Source organism: Melozone crissalis, unplaced genomic scaffold (assembly GCF_028551555.1).
Source record: "Melozone crissalis strain CALT ecotype California unplaced genomic scaffold, PUWL_Pcris_2 ptg000237l_1, whole genome shotgun sequence".
Taxonomy (NCBI): domain Eukaryota; kingdom Metazoa; phylum Chordata; class Aves; order Passeriformes; family Passerellidae; genus Melozone; species Melozone crissalis.
This window is the reverse complement of record NW_026535998.1, coordinates 326,212-345,784: the sequence shown is the minus strand read 5'-3', so window position 1 is coordinate 345,784 and position 19,573 is coordinate 326,212.

The window sequence follows — 19,573 nt, the reverse complement described above, 5'->3', positions numbered from 1 at the left end:
TCGCGCAAAGACGATTCTGCCGCTCACAGTGCTCTGCGGTGTGCGGCTTCTGCCGAAAGAGGTCCGGGAGCGGTGCTTAGCTCTGCAGAGCACCGTACCTTCGTCTTTAGCCTCTCTTCTCGTCTACATCTTAGCAAAAAGCTTTTCCACTCTGTCTGGCAAGGAGAAACTGTGCCAGCACAGAAAACATCTCCCATCGTGTTCTAGAGGCTGCACGGAGGTCTGCCGAGTGTTTTGCAAGAAGAGAAAGAAAGTTGTCCAAAACAGCTTGCAATCGAAAGTTCATGTGAATAGAAAAGGCAGGAGAGTGGTCAGGTACTGTTTTCTCTCAGTTGGCAAGCTGCGCACACAATCGCAGTGTTGTACAGCTTGTTTCAGCACCTTTGCGAAGCTGCCGCTCTCTCCGGCTCCCGGAGACGAAGAAGCTGCTTCTTCGCGCAAAGACGATTCTGCCGCTCACAGTGCTCTGCGGTGTGCGCCTTCTGCCGAAAGACGCCCGGGAGCTGTACTTAGCTCTGCAGAGCACCGTACCTTCGTCTTTAGCCTCTCTTCTCGTCTACATCTTAGCAAAAAGCTTTTCCACTCTGTCTGGCAAGGAGAAATTGTGCCAGCACAGAAAACATCTCCCATCGTGTTCTAGAGGCTGCACGGAGGTCTGCCGAGTGTTTTGCAAGAAGAGAAAGAAAGTTGTCCAAAACAGCTTGCAATCGAATGTTCATGTTAATAGAAAAGGCAGGAGAGTGGTCAGGTACTGTTTTCTCTCAGTTGGCAAACTGCGCACACAATCGCAGTGTTGTACAGCTTGTTTCATCACCTTTGCGAAGTTGCCGCTCTCTCCGGCTCCCGGAGACGAAGAAGCTGCTTCTTCGCGCAAAGACGATTCTGCCGCTCACAGTGCTCTGCGGTGTGCGCCTTCTGCCGAAAGACGCCCGGGAGCGGTGCTTAGCTCTGCAGAGCACCGTACCTTCGTCTTTAGCCTCTCTTCTCGTCTACATCTTAGCAAAAAGCTTTTCCACTCTGTCTGGCAAGGAGAAACTGTGCCAGCACAGAAAACATCTCCCATCGTGTTCTAGAGGCTGCACGGAGGTCTGCCGAGTGATTTGCAAGAAGAGAAAGAAAGTTGTCCAAAACAGCTTGCAATCGAATGTTCATGTGAATAGAAAAGGCAGGAGAGTGGTCAGGTACTGTTTTCTCTCAGTTGGCAAGCTGCGCACACAATCGCAGTGTTGTACAGCTTGTTTCATCACCTTTGCGAAGTTGCCGCTCTCTCCGGCTCCCGGAGACGAAGAAGCTGCTTCTTCGCGCAAAGACGATTCTGCCGCTCACAGTGCTCTGCGGTGTGTGCCTTCTGCCGAAAGACGCCCGGGAGCGGTGCTTAGCTCTGCAGAGCACCGTACCTTCGTCTTTAGCCTCTCTTCTCGTCTACATCTTAGCAAAAAGCTTTTCCACTCTGTCTGGCAAGGAGAAACTGTGCCAGCACAGAAAACATCTCCCATCGTGTTCTAGAGGCTGCACGGAGGTCTGCCGAGTGTTTTGCAAGAAGAGAAAGAAAGTTGTCCAAAACAGCTTGCAATCGAATGTTCATGTGAATAGAAAAGGCAGGAGAGTGGTCAGGTACTGTTTTCTCTCACTTGGCAAGCTGCGCACACAATCGCAGTGTTGTACAGCTTGTTTCATCACCTTTGCGAAGTTGCCGCTCTCTCCGGCTCCCGGAGACGAAGAAGCTGCTTCTTCGCGCAAAGACGATTCTGCCGCTCACAGTGCTCTGCGGTGTGCGCCTTCTGCCGAAAGAGGTCCGGGAGCGGTGCTTAGCTCTGCAGAGCACCGTACCTTCGTCTTTAGCCTCTCTTCTCGTCTACATCTTAGCAAAAAGCTTTTCCACTCTGTCTGGCAAGGAGAAACTGTGCCAGCACAGAAAACATCTCCCATCGTGTTCTAGAGGCTGCACGGATGTCTGAAGAGTGTTTTGCAAGAAGAGAAAGAAAGTTGTCCAAAAGAGCTTGCAATCGAATGTTCATGTGAATAGAAAAGGCAGGAGAGTGGTCAGGTACTGTTTTCTCTCACTTGGCAAGCTGCGCACACAATCGCAGTGTTGTACAGCTTGTTTCATCACCTTTGCGAAGTTGCCGCTCTCTCCGGCTCCCGGAGACGAAGAAGCTGCTTCTTCGCGCAAAGACGATTCTGCCGCTCACAGTGCTCTGCAGTGTGTGTCTTCTGCCGAAAGAAGCCCGGGAGCTGTGCTTAGCTCTGCAGAGCACCATACCTGCTTCTTTAGCCTCTCTTCTCGTCTACATCTTAGCAAAAAGCTTTTACACTCTGTCTGGCAAGGAGAAACTGTGCCAGCACAAAAAACATCTCCCATCGTGTTCTAGAAGCTTCACGGAGGTCAGCCGAGTGTTTTACAAGAAGAGAAAGAAAGTTGTCCAAAACAGCTTGCAATCGAATGTTCAAGTGAATAGAAAAGGCAGGAGAGTGGTCAGGTACTGTTTTCTCTCAGTTGGCAAGCTGCGCACACAATCGCAGTGTTGTACAGCTTGTTTCATCACCTTTGCGAAGTTGCCGCTCTCTCCGGCTCCCGGAGACGAAGAAGCTGCTTCTTCGCGCAAAGACGATTCTGCCGCTCACAGTGCTCTGCGGTGTGTGCCTTCTGCCGAAAGACGCCCGGGAGCGGTGCTTAGCTCTGCAGAGCACCGTACCTTCGTCTTTAGCCTCTCTTCTCGTCTACATCTTAGCAAAAAGCTTTTCCACTCTGTCTGGCAAGGAGAAACTGTGCCAGCACAAAAAACATCTCCCATCGTGTTCTAGAGGCTGTACGGAGGTCTGCCGAGTGTTTTGCAAGAAGAGAAAGAAAGTTGTCCAAAACAGCTTGCAATCGAATGTTCATGTGAATAGAAAAGGCAGGAGAGTGGTCAGGTACTGTTTTCTCTCAGTTGGCAAGCTGCGCACACAATTGCAGTGTTGTACAGCTTGTTTCATCACCTTTGCGAAGCTGCCGCTCTCTCCGGCTCCCGGAGACGAAGAAGCTGCTTCTTCGCGCAAAGACGATTCTGCCGCTCACAGTGCTCTGCGGTGTGTGCCTCCTGCCGAAAGAGGCCCGGGAGCGGTGCTTAGCTCTGCAGAGCACCGTACCTTCGTCTTTAGCCTCTCTTCTCGTCTACATCTTAGCAAAAACCTTTTCCACTCTGTCTGGCAAGGAGAAACTGTGCCAGCACAAAAAACATCTCCCATCGTGTTCTAGAAGCTGCACGGATGTCTGTCGAGTGTTTTGCAAGAAGAGAAAGAAAGTTGTCCAAAACAGCTTGCAATCGAATGTTCATGTGAATAGAAAAGGCAGGAGAGTGGTCAGGTACTGTTTTCTCTCACTTGGCAAGCTGCGCACACAATCGCAGTGTTGTACAGCTTGTTTCATCACCTTTGCGAAGTTGCCGCTCTCTCCGGCTCCCGGAGACGAGGAAGCTGCTTCTTCGCGCAAAGACGATTCTGCCGCTCACAGTGCTCTGCGGTGTGCGCCTTCTGCCGAAAGACGCCCGGGAGCGGTGCTTAGCTCTGCAGAGCACCGTACCTTCGTCTTTACCCTCTCTTCTCGTCTACATCTTAGCAAAAAGCTTTTCCACTCTGTCAGAAACTGTGCCAGCACAGAAAACATCTCCCATCGTGTTCTAGAGGCTGCACGGAGGTCTGCCGAGTGTTTTGCAAGAAGAAAGAAAGTTGTCCAAAACAGCTTGCAATCGAATGTTCATGTGAATAGAAAAGGCAGGAGAGTGGTCAGGTACTGTTTTCTCTCAGTTGGAAAGCTGCGCACACAATCGCAGTGTTGTACAGCTTGTTTCATCACCTTTGCGAAGTTGCCGCTCTCTCCGGCTCCCGGAGACGAAGAAGCTGCTTCTTCGCGCAAAGACGATTCTGCCGCTCACAGTGCTCTGCGGTGTGCGCCTTCTGCCGAAAGAGGTCCGAGAGCGGGGCTTAGCTCTGCAGAGCACCGTACCTTCGTCTTTAGCCTCTCTTCTCGTCTACATCTTAGCAAAAAGCTTTTCCACTCTGTCTGGCAAGGAGAAATTGTGCCAGCACAGAAAACATCTCCCATCGTGTTCTAGAGGCTGCACGGAGGTCTGCCGAGTGTTTTGCAAGAAGAGAAAGAAAGTTGTCCAAAACAGCTTTCAATCGAAAGTTCATGTGAATAGAAAAGGCAGGAGAGTGGTCAGGTACTGTTTTCTCTCAGTTGGCAAGCTGCGCACACAATCGCAGTGTTGTACAGCTTGTTTCAGCACCTTTGCGAAGCTGCCGCTCTCTCCGGCTCCCGGAGACGAAGAAGCTGCTTCTTCGCGCAAAGACGATTCTGCCGCTCACAGTGCTCTGCGGTGTGCGCCTTCTACCGAAAGACGCCCGGGAGCTGTACTTAGCTCTGCAGAGCACCGTACCTTCGTCTTTAGCCTCTCTTCTCGTCTACATCTTAGCAAAAAGCTTTTCCACTCTGTCTGGCAAGGAGAAATTGTGCCAGCACAGAAAACATCTCCCATCGTGTTCTAGAGGCTGCACGGAGGTCTGCCGAGTGTTTTGCAAGAAGAGAAAGAAAGTTGTCCAAAACAGCTTGCAATCGAATGTTCATGTTAATAGAAAAGGCAGGAGAGTGGTCAGGTACTGTTTTCTCTCAGTTGGCAAACTGCGCACACAATCGCAGTGTTGTACAGCTTGTTTCATCACCTTTGCGAAGTTGCCGCTCTCTCCGGCTCCCGGAGACGAAGAAGCTGCTTCTTCGCGCAAAGACCATTCTGCCGCTCACAGTGCTCTGCGGTGTGCGCCTTCTGCCGAAAGAGGCCCGGGAGCGGTGCTTAGCTCTGCAGACCACCGTACCTTCGTCTTTAGCCTCTCTTCTCGTCTACATCTTAGCAAAAAGCTTTTCCACTCTGTCTGGCAAGGAGAAACTGTGCCAGCACAGAAAACATCTCCCATCGTGTTCTAGAGGCTGCACGGAGGTCTGCCGAGTGATTTGCAAGAAGAGAAAGAAAGTTGTCCAAAACAGCTTGCAATCGAATGTTCATGTGAATAGAAAAGGCAGGAGAGTGGTCAGGTACTGTTTTCTCTCAGTTGGCAAGCTGCGCACACAATCGCAGTGTTGTACAGCTTGTTTCATCACCTTTGCCAAGTTGCCGCTCTCTCCGGCTCCCGGAGACGAAGAAGCTGCTTCTTCGCGCAAAGACGATTCTGCCGCTCACAGTGCTCTGCGGTGTGTGCCTTCTGCCGAAAGAGGCCCGGGAGCGGTGCTTAGCTCTGCAGAGCACCGTACCTTCGTCTTTAGCCTCTCTTCTCGTCTACATCTTAGCAAAAAGCTTTTCCACTCTGTCTGGCAAGGAGAAACTGTGCCAGCACAAAAAACATCTCCCATCGTGTTCTAGAGGCTGCACGGAGGTCTGCCGAGTGTTTTGCAAGAAGAGAAAAAAAGTTGTCCAAAACAGCTTGCAATCGAATGTTCATGTGAATAGAAAAGGCAGGAGAGTGGTCAGTTACTGTTTTCTCTCAGTTGGCAAGCTGCGCACACAATCGCAGTGTTGTACAGCTTGTTTCAGCACCTTTGCGAAGCTGCCGCTCTCTCCGGCTCCCGGAGACGAAGAAGCTGCTTCTTCGCGCAAAGACGATTCTGCCGCTCACAGTGCTCTGCGGTGTGCGCCTCCTGCCGAAAGAGGTCCGGGAGCGGTGCTTAGCTCTGCAGAGCACCGTACCTTCGTCTTTAGCCTCTCTTCTCGTCTACATCTTAGCAAAAAGCTTTTCCACTCTGTCTGGCAAGGAGAAACTGTGCCAGCACAGAAAACATCTCCCATCGTGTTCTAGAGGCTGCACGGAGGTCTGCCGAGTGTTTTGCAAGAAGAGAAAGAAAGTTGTCCAAAACAGCTTGCAATCGAATGTTCATGTGAATAGAAAAGGCAGGAGAGTGGTCAGGTACTGTTTTCTCTCACTTGGCAAGCTGCGCACACAATCGCAGTGTTGTACAGCTTGTTTCATCACCTTTGCGAAGTTGCCGCTCTCTCCGGCTCCCGGAGACGAAGAAGCTGCTTCTTCGCGCAAAGACGATTCTGCCGCTCACAGTGCTCTGCGGTGTGCGCCTTCTGCCGAAAGAGGTCCGGGAGCGGTGCTTAGCTCTGCAGAGCACCGTACCTTCGTCTTTAGCCTCTCTTCTCGTCTACATCTTAGCAAAAAGCTTTTCCACTCTGTCTGGCAAGGAGAAAATCTGCCAGCACAGAAAACATCTCCCATCGTGTTCTAGAGGCTGCACGGAGGTCTGAAGAGTGTTTTGCAAGAAGAGAAAGAAAGTTGTCCAAAAGAGCTTGCAATCGAATGTTCATGTGAATAGAAAAGGCAGGAGAGTGGTCAGGTACTGTTTTCTCTCACTTGGCAAGCTGCGCACACAATCGCAGTGTTGTACAGCTTGTTTCATCACCTTTGCGAAGTTGCCGCTCTCTCCGGCTCCCGGAGACGAAGAAGCTGCTTCTTCGCGCAAAGACGATTCTGCCGCTCACAGTGCTCTGCAGTGTGTGTCTTCTGCCGAAAGAAGCCCGGGAGCTGTGCTTAGCTCTGCAGAGCACCATACCTGCTTCTTTAGCCTCTCTTCTCGTCTACATCTTAGCAAAAAGCTTTTACACTCTGTCTGGCAAGGAGAAACTGTGCCAGCACAGAAAACATCTCCCATCGTGTTCTAGAAGCTGCACGGATGTCTGCCGAGTGTTTTGCAAGAAGAGAAAGAAAGTTGTCCAAAACAGCTTGCAATCGAATGTTCATGTGAATAGAAAAGGCAGGAGAGTGGTCAGGTACTGTTTTCTCTCACTTGGCAAGCTGCGCACACAATCGCAGTGTTGTACAGCTTGTTTCATCACGTTTGCGAAGCTGCCGCTCTCTCCGGCTCCCGGAGACGAAGAAGCTGCTTCTTCGCGCAAAGACGATTCTGCCGCTCACAGTGCTCTGCAGTGTGCGCCTTCTGCCGAAAGACGCCCGGGAGCGGTGCTTAGCTCTGCAGAGCACCGGACCTTCGTCTTTAGCCTCTCTTCTCGTCTACATCTTAGCAAAAAGCTTTTCCACTCTGTCTGGCAAGGAGAAACTGTGCCAGCACAGAAAACATCTCCCATCGTGTTCTAGACGCTGCACGGAGGTCTGCCGAGTGTTTTGCAAGAAGAGAAAGAAAGTTGTCCAAAACAGCTTGCAATCGAATATTCATGTGATTAGAAAATGCAGGAGAGTGGTCAGGTACTGTTTTCTCACAGTTGTCATGCTGCGCACACAATCGCAGTGTTGTACAGCTTGTTTCATCACCTTTGCGAAGTTGCCGCTCTCTCCGGCTCCCGGAGACGAAGAAGCTGCTTCTTCGCGCAAAGACGATTCTGCCGCTCATAGTGCTCTGCGGTGTGCGCCTTCTGCCGAAAGACGCCCGGGAGCGGTGCTTAGCTCTGCAGAGCACCGTACCTTCGCCTTTAGCCTCTCTTCTCGTCTACATCTTAGCAAAAAGCTTTTCCACTCTGTCTGGCAAGGAGAAACTGTGCCAGCACAGAAAACATCTCCCATCGTGTTCTAGAGGCTGCACGGAGGTCTGCCGAGTGTTTTGCAAGAAGAGAAAGAAAGTTGTCCAAAACAGCTTGCAATCGAATGTTCATGTTAATAGAAAAGGCAGGAGAGTGGTCAGGTACTTTGTTCTCTCAGTTGGCAAACTGCGCACACAATCGCAGTGTTGTACAGCTTGTTTCATCACCTTTGCGAAGTTGCCGCTCTCTCCGGCTCCCGGAGACGAAGAAGCTGCTTCTTCGCGCAAAGACGATTCTGCCGCTCACAGTGCTCTGCGGTGTGCGCCTTCTGCCGAAAGAGGTCCGGGAGCGGTGCTTAGCTCTGCAGAGCACCGTACCTTCGTCTTTAGCCTCTCTTCTCGTCTACATCTTAGCAAAAAGCTTTTCCACTCTGTCTGGCAAGGAGAAACTGTGCCAGCACAGAAAACATCTCCCATCGTGTTCTAGAGGCTGCACGGAGGTCTGACGAGTGTTTTGCAAGAAGAGAAAGAAAGTTGTCCAAAACAGCTTGCAATCGAATGTTCATGTGAATAGAAAAGGCAGGAGAGTGGTCAGGTACTGTTTTCTCTCACTTGGCAAGCTGCGCACACAATCGCAGTGTTGTACAGCTTGTTTCAGCACCTTTGCGAAGCTGCCGCTCTCTCCGGCTCCCGGAGACGAAGAAGCTGCTTCTTCGCGCAAAGACGATTCTGCCGCTCACAGTGCTCTGCGGTGTGTGCCTCCTGCCGAAAGAGGCCCGGGAGCGGTGCTTAGCTCTGCAGAGCACCGTACCTTCGTCTTTAGCCTCTCTTCTCGTCTACATCTTAGCAAAAAGCTTTTCCACTCTGTCTGGCAAGGAGAAACTGTGCCAGCACAGAAAACATCTCCCATCGTGTTCTAGAGGCTGCACGGAGGTCTGCCGAGTGTTTTGCAAGAAGAGAAAGAAAGTTGTCCAAAACAGCTTGCAATCGAATGTTCATGTGAATAGAAAAGGCAGGAGAGTGGTCAGGTACTGTTTTCTCTCAGTTGGCAAACTGCGCACACAATCGCAGTGTTGTACAGCTTGTTTCATCACCTTTGCGAAGTTGCCGCTCTCTCCGGCTCCCGGAGACGAAGAAGCTGCTTCTTCGCGCAAAGACCATTCTGCCGCTCACAGTGCTCTGCGGTGTGCGCCTTCTGCCGAAAGACGCCCGGGAGCGGTGCTTAGCTCTGCAGACCACCGTACCTTCGTCTTTAGCCTCTCTTCTCGTCTACATCTTAGCAAAAAGCTTTTCCACTCTGTCTGGCAAGGAGAAACTGTGCCAGCACAGAAAACATCTCCCATCGTGTTCTAGAGGCTGCACGGAGGTCTGCCGAGTGATTTGCAAGAAGAGAAAGAAAGTTGTCCAAAACAGCTTGCAATCGAATGTTCATGTGAATAGAAAAGGCAGGAGAGTGGTCAGGTACTGTTTTCTCTCAGTTGGCAAGCTGCGCACACAATCGCAGTGTTGTACAGCTTGTTTCATCACCTTTGCCAAGTTGCCGCTCTCTCCGGCTCCCGGAGACGAAGAAGCTGCTTCTTCGCGCAAAGACGATTCTGCCGCTCACAGTGCTCTGCGGTGTGTGCCTTCTGCCGAAAGACGCCCGGGAGCGGTGCTTAGCTCTGCAGAGCACCGTACCTTCGTCTTTAGCCTCTCTTCTCGTCTACATCTTAGCAAAAAGCTTTTCCACTCTGTCTGGCAAGGAGAAACTGTGCCAGCACAAAAAACATCTCCCATCGTGTTCTAGAGGCTGCACGGAGGTCTGCCGAGTGTTTTGCAAGAAGAGAAAAAAAGTTGTCCAAAACAGCTTGCAATCGAATGTTCATGTGAATAGAAAAGGCAGGAGAGTGGTCAGTTACTGTTTTCTCTCAGTTGGCAAGCTGCGCACACAATCGCAGTGTTGTACAGCTTGTTTCAGCACCTTTGCGAAGCTGCCGCTCTCTCCGGCTCCCGGAGACGAAGAAGCTGCTTCTTCGCGCAAAGACGATTCTGCCGCTCACAGTGCTCTGCGGTGTGCGCCTCCTGCCGAAAGAGGTCCGGGAGCGGTGCTTAGCTCTGCAGAGCACCGTACCTTCGTCTTTAGCCTCTCTTCTCGTCTACATCTTAGCAAAAAGCTTTTCCACTCTGTCTGGCAAGGAGAAACTGTGCCAGCACAGAAAACATCTCCCATCGTGTTCTAGAGGCTGCACGGAGGTCTGCCGAGTGTTTTGCAAGAAGAGAAAGAAAGTTGTCCAAAACAGCTTGCAATCGAATGTTCATGTGAATAGAAAAGGCAGGAGAGTGGTCAGGTACTGTTTTCTCTCACTTGGCAAGCTGCGCACACAATCGCAGTGTTGTACAGCTTGTTTCATCACCTTTGCGAAGTTGCCGCTCTCTCCGGCTCCCGGAGACGAAGAAGCTGCTTCTTCGCGCAAAGACGATTCTGCCGCTCACAGTGCTCTGCGGTGTGCGCCTTCTGCCGAAAGAGGTCCGGGAGCGGTGCTTAGCTCTGCAGAGCACCGTACCTTCGTCTTTAGCCTCTCTTCTCGTCTACATCTTAGCAAAAAGCTTTTCCACTCTGTCTGGCAAGGAGAAAATCTGCCAGCACAGAAAACATCTCCCATCGTGTTCTAGAGGCTGCACGGAGGTCTGAAGAGTGTTTTGCAAGAAGAGAAAGAAAGTTGTCCAAAAGAGCTTGCAATCGAATGTTCATGTGAATAGAAAAGGCAGGAGAGTGGTCAGGTACTGTTTTCTCTCACTTGGCAAGCTGCGCACACAATCGCAGTGTTGTACAGCTTGTTTCATCACCTTTGCGAAGTTGCCGCTCTCTCCGGCTCCCGGAGACGAAGAAGCTGCTTCTTCGCGCAAAGACGATTCTGCCGCTCACAGTGCTCTGCAGTGTGTGTCTTCTGCCGAAAGAAGCCCGGGAGCTGTGCTTAGCTCTGCAGAGCACCATACCTGCTTCTTTAGCCTCTCTTCTCGTCTACATCTTAGCAAAAAGCTTTTACACTCTGTCTGGCAAGGAGAAACTGTGCCAGCACAGAAAACATCTCCCATCGTGTTCTAGAAGCTGCACGGATGTCTGCCGAGTGTTTTGCAAGAAGAGAAAGAAAGTTGTCCAAAACAGCTTGCAATCGAATGTTCATGTGAATAGAAAAGGCAGGAGAGTGGTCAGGTACTGTTTTCTCTCACTTGGCAAGCTGCGCACACAATCGCAGTGTTGTACAGCTTGTTTCATCACGTTTGCGAAGCTGCCGCTCTCTCCGGCTCCCGGAGACGAAGAAGCTGCTTCTTCGCGCAAAGACGATTCTGCCGCTCACAGTGCTCTGCAGTGTGCGCCTTCTGCCGAAAGACGCCCGGGAGCGGTGCTTAGCTCTGCAGAGCACCGGACCTTCGTCTTTAGCCTCTCTTCTCGTCTACATCTTAGCAAAAAGCTTTTCCACTCTGTCTGGCAAGGAGAAACTGTGCCAGCACAGAAAACATCTCCCATCGTGTTCTAGAGGCTGCACGGAGGTCTGCCGAGTGTTTTGCAAGAAGAGAAAGAAAGTTGTCCAAAACAGCTTGCAATCGAATATTCATGTGATTAGAAAATGCAGGAGAGTGGTCAGGTACTGTTTTCTCACAGTTGTCATGCTGCGCACACAATCGCAGTGTTGTACAGCTTGTTTCATCACCTTTGCGAAGTTGCCGCTCTCTCCGGCTCCCGGAGACGAAGAAGCTGCTTCTTCGCGCAAAGACGATTCTGCCGCTCATAGTGCTCTGCGGTGTGCGCCTTCTGCCGAAAGACGCCCGGGAGCGGTGCTTAGCTCTGCAGAGCACCGTACCTTCGCCTTTAGCCTCTCTTCTCGTCTACATCTTAGCAAAAAGCTTTTCCACTCTGTCTGGCAAGGAGAAACTGTGCCAGCACAGAAAACATCTCCCATCGTGTTCTAGAGGCTGCACGGAGGTCTGCCGAGTGTTTTGCAAGAAGAGAAAGAAAGTTGTCCAAAACAGCTTGCAATCGAATGTTCATGTTAATAGAAAAGGCAGGAGAGTGGTCAGGTACTTTGTTCTCTCAGTTGGCAAACTGCGCACACAATCGCAGTGTTGTACAGCTTGTTTCATCACCTTTGCGAAGTTGCCGCTCTCTCCGGCTCCCGGAGACGAAGAAGCTGCTTCTTCGCGCAAAGACGATTCTGCCGCTCACAGTGCTCTGCGGTGTGCGCCTTCTGCCGAAAGAGGTCCGGGAGCGGTGCTTAGCTCTGCAGAGCACCGTACCTTCGTCTTTAGCCTCTCTTCTCGTCTACATCTTAGCAAAAAGCTTTTCCACTCTGTCTGGCAAGGAGAAACTGTGCCAGCACAGAAAACATCTCCCATCGTGTTCTAGAGGCTGCGCGGAGGTCTGACGAGTGTTTTGCAAGAAGAGAAAGAAAGTTGTCCAAAACAGCTTGCAATCGAATGTTCATGTGAATAGAAAAGGCAGGAGAGTGGTCAGGTACTGTTTTCTCTCACTTGGCAAGCTGCGCACACAATCGCAGTGTTGTACAGCTTGTTTCAGCACCTTTGCGAAGCTGCCGCTCTCTCCGGCTCCCGGAGACGAAGAAGCTGCTTCTTCGCGCAAAGACGATTCTGCCGCTCACAGTGCTCTGCGGTGTGTGCCTCCTGCCGAAAGAGGCCCGGGAGCGGTGCTTAGCTCTGCAGAGCACCGTACCTTCGTCTTTAGCCTCTCTTCTCGTCTACATCTTAGCAAAAAGCTTTTCCACTCTGTCTGGCAAGGAGAAACTGTGCCAGCACAGAAAACATCTCCCATCGTGTTCTAGAGGCTGCACGGAGGTCTGCCGAGTGTTTTGCAAGAAGAGAAAGAAAGTTGTCCAAAACAGCTTGCAATCGAATGTTCATGTGAATAGAAAAGGCAGGAGAGTGGTCAGGTACTGTTTTCTATCAGTTGGCAAGCTGCGCACACAATCGCAGTGTTGTACAGCTTGTTTCATCACCTTTGCCAAGTTGCCGCTCTCTCCGGCTCCCGGAGACGAAGAAGCTGCTTCTTCGCGCAAAGACGATTCTGCCGCTCACAGTGCTCTGCGGTGTGCGCCTTCTGCCGAAAGAGGTCCGGGAGCGGTGCTTAGCTCTGCAGAGCACCGTACCTTCGTCTTTAGCCTCTCTTCTCGTCTACATCTTAGCAAAAAGCTTTTCCACTCTGTCTGGCAAGGAGAAACTGTGCCAGCACAGAAAACATCTCCCATCGTGTTCTAGAGGCTGCACGGAGGTCTGCCGAGTGTTTTGCAAGAAGAGAAAGAAAGTTGTCCAAAACAGCTTGCAATCGAATGTTCATGTGAATAGAAAAGGCAGGAGAGTGGTCAGGTACTGTTTTCTCTCAGTTGGAAAGCTGCGCACACAATCGCAGTGTTGTACAGCTTGTTTCATCACCTTTGCGAAGTTGCCGCTCTCTCCGGCTCCCGGAGACGAAGAAGCTGCTTCTTCGCGCAAAGACGATTCTGCCGCTCACTGTGCTCTGCAGTGTGTGTCTTCTGCCGAAAGAAGCCCGGGAGCTGTGCTTAGCTCTGCAGAGCACCGTACCTGCTTCTTTAGCCTCTCTTCTCGTCTACATCTTAGCAAAAAGCTTTTCCACTCTGTCTGGCAAGGAGAAACTGTGCCAGCACAGAAAACATCTCCCATCGTGTTCTAGAAGCTGCACGGATGTCTGCCGAGTGTTTTGCAAGAAGAGAAAGAAAGTTGTCCAAAACAGCTTGCAATCGAATGTTCATGTGAATAGAAAAGGCAGGAGAGTGGTCAGGTACTGTTTTCTCTCACTTGGCAAGCTGCGCACACAATCGCAGTGTTGTACAGCTTGTTTCATCACGTTTGCGAAGCTGCCGCTCTCTCCGGCTCCCGGAGACGAAGAAGCTGCTTCTTCGCGCAAAGACGATTCTGCCGCTCACTGTGCTCTGCAGTGTGCGCCTTCTGCCGAAAGAGGCCGGGGAGCGGTGCTTAGCTCTGCAGAGCACCGGACCTTCGTCTTTAGCCTCTCTTCTCGTCTACATCTTAGCAAAAAGCTTTTCCACTCTGTCTGGCAAGGAGAAACTGTGCCAGCACAGAAAACATCTCCCATCGTGTTCTAGAGGCTGCACGGAGGTCTGCCGAGTGTTTTGCAAGAAGAGAAAGAAAGTTGTCCAAAACAGCTTGCAATCGAATATTCATGTGATTAGAAAATGCAGGAGAGTGGTCAGGTACTGTTTTCTCACAGTTGTCATGCTGCGCACACAATCGCAGTGTTGTACAGCTTGTTTCATCACCTTTGCGAAGTTGCCGCTCTCTCCGGCTCCCGGAGACGAAGAAGCTGCTTCTTCGCGCAAAGACGATTCTGCCGCTCACAGTGCTCTGCGGTGTGCGCCTTCTGCCGAAAGAGGTCCGAGAGCGGGGCTTAGCTCTGCAGAGCACCATACCTTCGTCTTTAGCCTCTCTTCTCGTCTACATCTTAGCAAAAAGCTTTTCCACTCTGTCTGGCAAGGAGAAACTGTGCCAGCACCAAAAATATCTCCCATCGTGTTCTAGAAGCTGCACGGAGGTCAGCCGAGTGTTTTGCAAGAAGAGAAAGAAAGTTGTCCAAAACAGCTTGCAATCGAATGTTCATGTGAATAGAAAAGGCAGGAGAGTGGTCAGGTACTGTTTTCTCTCACTTGGCAAGCTGAGATCACAATCGCAGTGTTGTACAGCTTGTTTCATCACCTTTGCGAAGCTGCCGCTCTCTCCGGCTCCCGGAGACGAGGAAGCTGCTTCTTCGCGCAAAGACGATTCTGCCGCTCACAGTGCTCTGCGGTGTGCGCCTTCTGCCGAAAGACGCCCGGGAGCGGTGCTTAGCTCTGCAGAGCACCGTACCTTCGTCTTTAGCCTCTCTTCTCGTCTACATCTTAGCAAAAAGCTTTTCCACTCTGTCTGGCAAGGAGAAACTGTGCCAGCACAGAAAACATCTCCCATCGTGTTCTAGAGGCTGCACGGAGGTCTGCCGAGTGTTTTGCAAGAAGAAAGAAAGTGGTCCAAAACAGCTTGCAATCGAATGTTCATGTGAATAGAAAAGGCAGGAGAGTGGTCAGGTACTGTTTTCTCTCACTTGGCAAGCTGCGCACACAATCGCAGTGTTGTACAGCTTGTTTCATCACCTTTGCGAAGTTGCCGCTCTCTCCGGCTCCCGGAGACGAAGAAGCTGCTTCTTCGCGCAAAGACGATTCTGCCGCTCACAGTGCTCTGCGGTGTGCGCCTTCTGCCGAAAGAGGTCCGGGAGCGGTGCTTAGCTCTGCAGAGCACCGTACCTTCGTCTTTAGCCTCTCTTCTCGTCTACATCTTAGCAAAAAGCTTTTCCACTCTGTCTGGCAAGGAGAAACTGTGCCAGCACAGAAAACATCTCCCATCGTGTTCTAGAGGCTGCACGGAGGTCTGCCGAGTGTTTTGCAAGAAGAGAAAGAAAGTTGTCCAAAACAGCTTGCAATCGAATGTTCATGTGAATAGAAAAGGCAGGAGAGTGGTCAGGTACTGTTTTCTCTCAGTTGGAAAGCTGCGCACACAATCGCAGTGTTGTACAGCTTGTTTCATCACCTTTGCGAAGTTGCCGCTCTCTCCGGCTCCCGGAGACGAAGAAGCTGCTTCTTCGCGCAAAGACGATTCTGCCGCTCACTGTGCTCTGCAGTGTGTGTCTTCTGCCGAAAGAAGCCCGGGAGCTGTGCTTAGCTCTGCAGAGCACCGTACCTGCTTCTTTAGCCTCTCTTCTCGTCTACATCTTAGCAAAAAGCTTTTCCACTCTGTCTGGCAAGGAGAAACTGTGCCAGCACAGAAAACATCTCCCATCGTGTTCTAGAAGCTGCACGGATGTCTGCCGAGTGTTTTGCAAGAAGAGAAAGAAAGTTGTCCAAAACAGCTTGCAATCGAATGTTCATGTGAATAGAAAAGGCAGGAGAGTGGTCAGGTACTGTTTTCTCTCACTTGGCAAGCTGCGCACACAATCGCAGTGTTGTACAGCTTGTTTCATCACGTTTGCGAAGCTGCCGCTCTCTCCGGCTCCCGGAGACGAAGAAGCTGCTTCTTCGCGCAAAGACGATTCTGCCGCTCACTGTGCTCTGCAGTGTGCGCCTTCTGCCGAAAGAGGCCGGGGAGCGGTGCTTAGCTCTGCAGAGCACCGGACCTTCGTCTTTAGCCTCTCTTCTCGTCTACATCTTAGCAAAAAGCTTTTCCACTCTGTCTGGCAAGGAGAAACTGTGCCAGCACAGAAAACATCTCCCATCGTGTTCTAGAGGCTGCACGGAGGTCTGCCGAGTGTTTTGCAAGAAGAGAAAGAAAGTTGTCCAAAACAGCTTGCAATCGAATATTCATGTGATTAGAAAATGCAGGAGAGTGGTCAGGTACTGTTTTCTCACAGTTGTCATGCTGCGCACACAATCGCAGTGTTGTACAGCTTGTTTCATCACCTTTGCGAAGTTGCCGCTCTCTCCGGCTCCCGGAGACGAAGAAGCTGCTTCTTCGCGCAAAGACGATTCTGCCGCTCACAGTGCTCTGCGGTGTGCGCCTTCTGCCGAAAGAGGTCCGAGAGCGGGGCTTAGCTCTGCAGAGCACCATACCTTCGTCTTTAGCCTCTCTTCTCGTCTACATCTTAGCAAAAAGCTTTTCCACTCTGTCTGGCAAGGAGAAACTGTGCCAGCACCAAAAATATCTCCCATCGTGTTCTAGAAGCTGCACGGAGGTCAGCCGAGTGTTTTGCAAGAAGAGAAAGAAAGTTGTCCAAAACAGCTTGCAATCGAATGTTCATGTGAATAGAAAAGGCAGGAGAGTGGTCAGGTACTGTTTTCTCTCACTTGGCAAGCTGAGATCACAATCGCAGTGTTGTACAGCTTGTTTCATCACCTTTGCGAAGCTGCCGCTCTCTCCGGCTCCCGGAGACGAGGAAGCTGCTTCTTCGCGCAAAGACGATTCTGCCGCTCACAGTGCTCTGCGGTGTGCGCCTTCTGCCGAAAGACGCCCGGGAGCGGTGCTTAGCTCTGCAGAGCACCGTACCTTCGTCTTTACCCTCTCTTCTCGTCTACATCTTAGCAAAAAGCTTTTCCACTCTGTCTGGCAAGGAGAAACTGTGCCAGCACAGAAAACATCTCCCATCGTGTTCTAGAGGCTGCACGGAGGTCTGCCGAGTGTTTTGCAAGAAGAAAGAAAGTGGTCCAAAACAGCTTGCAATCGAATGTTCATGTGAATAGAAAAGGCAGGAGAGTGGTCAGGTACTGTTTTCTCTCACTTGGCAAGCTGCGCACACAATCGCAGTGTTGTACAGCTTGTTTCATCACCTTTGCGAAGTTGCCGCTCTCTCCGGCTCCCGGAGACGAAGAAGCTGCTTCTTCGCGCAAAGACGATTCTGCCGCTCACAGTGCTCTGCGGTGTGCGCCTTCTGCCGAAAGAGGTCCGGGAGCGGTGCTTAGCTCTGCAGAGCACCGTACCTTCGTCTTTAGCCTCTCTTCTCGTCTACATCTTAGCAAAAAGCTTTTCCACTCTGTCTGGCAAGGAGAAACTGTGCCAGCACAGAAAACATCTCCCATCGTGTTCTAGAGGCTGCACGGAGGTCTGCCGAGTGTTTTGCAAGAAGAGAAAGAAAGTTGTCCAAAACAGCTTGCAATCGAAAGTTCATGTGAATAGAAAAGGCAGGAGAGTGGTCAGGTACTGTTTTCTCTCACTTGGCAAGCTGCGCACACAATCGCAGTGTTGTACAGCTTGTTTCAGCACCTTTGCGAAGTTGCCGCTCTCACCGGCTCCCGGAGACGAAGAAGCTGCTTCTTCGCGCAAAGACGATTCTGCCGCTCACAGTGCTCTGCGGTGTGCGCCTTCTGCCGAAAGACGCCCGGGAGCTGTACTTAGCTCTGCAGAGCACCGTACCTTCGTCTTTAGCCTCTCTTCTCGTCTACATCTTAGCAAAAAGCTTTTCCACTCTGTCTGGCAAGGAGAAACTGTGCCAGCACAGAAAACATCTCCCATCGTGTTCTAGAGGCTGCACGGAGGTCTGCCGAGTGTTTTGCAAGAAGAGAAAGAAAGTTGTCCAAAACAGCTTGCAATCGAATGTTCATGTTAATAGAAAAGGCAGGAGAGTGGTCAGGTACTGTTTTCTCTCAGTTGGCAAACTGCGCACACAATCGCAGTGTTGTACAGCTTGTTTCATCACCTTTGCGAAGTTGCCGCTCTCTCCGGCTCCCGGAGACGAAGAAGCTGCTTCTTCGCGCAAAGACCATTCTGCCGCTCACAGTGCTCTGCGGTGTGCGCCTTCTGCCGAAAGACGCCCGGGAGCTGTACTTAGCTCTGCAGAGCACCGTACCTTCGTCTTTAGCCTCTCTTCTCCTCTACATCTTAGCAAAAAGCTTTTCCACTCTGTCTGGCAAGGAGAAACTGTGCCAGCACAGAAAACATCTCCCATCGTGTTCTAGAGGCTGCACGGAGGTCTGCCGAGTGATTTGCAAGAAGAGAAAGAAAGTTGTCCAAAACAGCTTGCAATCGAATGTTCATGTGAATAGAAAAGGCAGGAGAGTGGTCAGGTACTGTTTTATCTCACTTGGCAAGCTGCGCACACAATCGCAGTGTTGTACAGCTTGTTTCATCACCTTTGCGAAGTTGCCGCTCTCACCGGCTCCCGGAGACGAAGAAGCTGCTTCTTCGCGCAAAGACGATTCTGCCGCTCACAGTGCTCTGCGGTTTGTGCCTTCAGCCGAAAGAGGCCCGGGAGCGGTGCTTAGCTCTGCAGAGCACCGTACCTTCGTCTTTAGCCTCTCTTCTCGTCTACATCTTAGCAAAAAGCTTTTCCACTCTGTCTGGCAAGGAGAAACTTTGCCAGCACAAAAAACATCTCCCATCGTGTTCTAGAGGCTGCACGGAGGTCTGCCGAGTGTTTTGCAAGAAGAGAAAAAAAGTTGTCCAAAACAGCTTGCAATCGAATGTTCATGTGAATAGAAAAGGCAGGAGAGTGGTCAGTTACTGTTTTCTCTCACTTGGCAAGCTGCGCACACAATCGCAGTGTTGTACAGCTTGTTTCAGCACCTTTGCGAAGCTGCCGCTCTCTCCGGCTCCCGGAGACGAAGAAGCTGCTTCTTCGCGCAAAGACGATTCTGCCGCTCACAGTGCTCTGCGGTGTGCGCCTCCTGCCGAAAGAGGCCCGGGAGCGGTGCTTAGCTCTGCAGAGCACCGTACCTTCGTCTTTAGCCTCTCTTCTCGTCTACATCTTAGCAAAAAGCTTTTCCACTCTGTCTGGCAAGGAGAAACTGTGCCAGCACAGAAAACATCTCCCATCGTGTTCTAGAGGCTGCACGGAGGTCTGCCGAGTGTTTTGCAAGAAGAGAAAGAAAGTTGTCCAAAACAGCTTGCAATCGAATGTTCATGTGAATAGAAAAGGCAGGAGAGTGGTCAGGTACTGTTTTCTCTCACTTGGCAAGCTGCGCACACAATCGCAGTGTTGTACAGCTTGTTTCATCACCTTTGCGAAGTTGCCGCTCTCTCCGGCTCCCGGAGACGAAGAAGCTGCTTCTTCGCGCAAAGACGATTCTGCCGCTCACAGTGCTCTGCGGTGTGCGCCTTCTGCCGAAAGAGGTCCGGGAGCGGTGCTTAGCTCTGCAGAGCACCGTACCTTCGTCTTTAGCCTCTCTTCTCGTCTACATCTTAGCAAAAAGCTTTTCCACTCTGTCTGGCAAGGAGAAACTGTGCCAGCACAGAAAACATCTCCCACCGTGTTCTAGAGGCTGCACGGAGGTCTGCCGAGTGTTTTGCAAGAAGAGAAAGAAAGTTGTCCAAAAGAGCTTGCAATCGAATGTTCATGTGAATAGAAAAGGCAGGAGAGTGGTCAGGTACTGTTTTCTCTCTTGGCAAGCTGCGCACACAATCGCAGTGTTGTACAGCTTGTTTCATCACCTTTGCGAAGTTGCCGCTCTCTCCGGCTCCCGGAGACGAAGAAGCTGCTTCTTCGCGCAAAGACGATTCTGCCGCTCACAGTGCTCTGCAGTGTGTGTCTTCTGCCGAAAGAAGCCCGGGAGCTGTGCTTAGCTCTGCAGAGCACCATACCTGCTT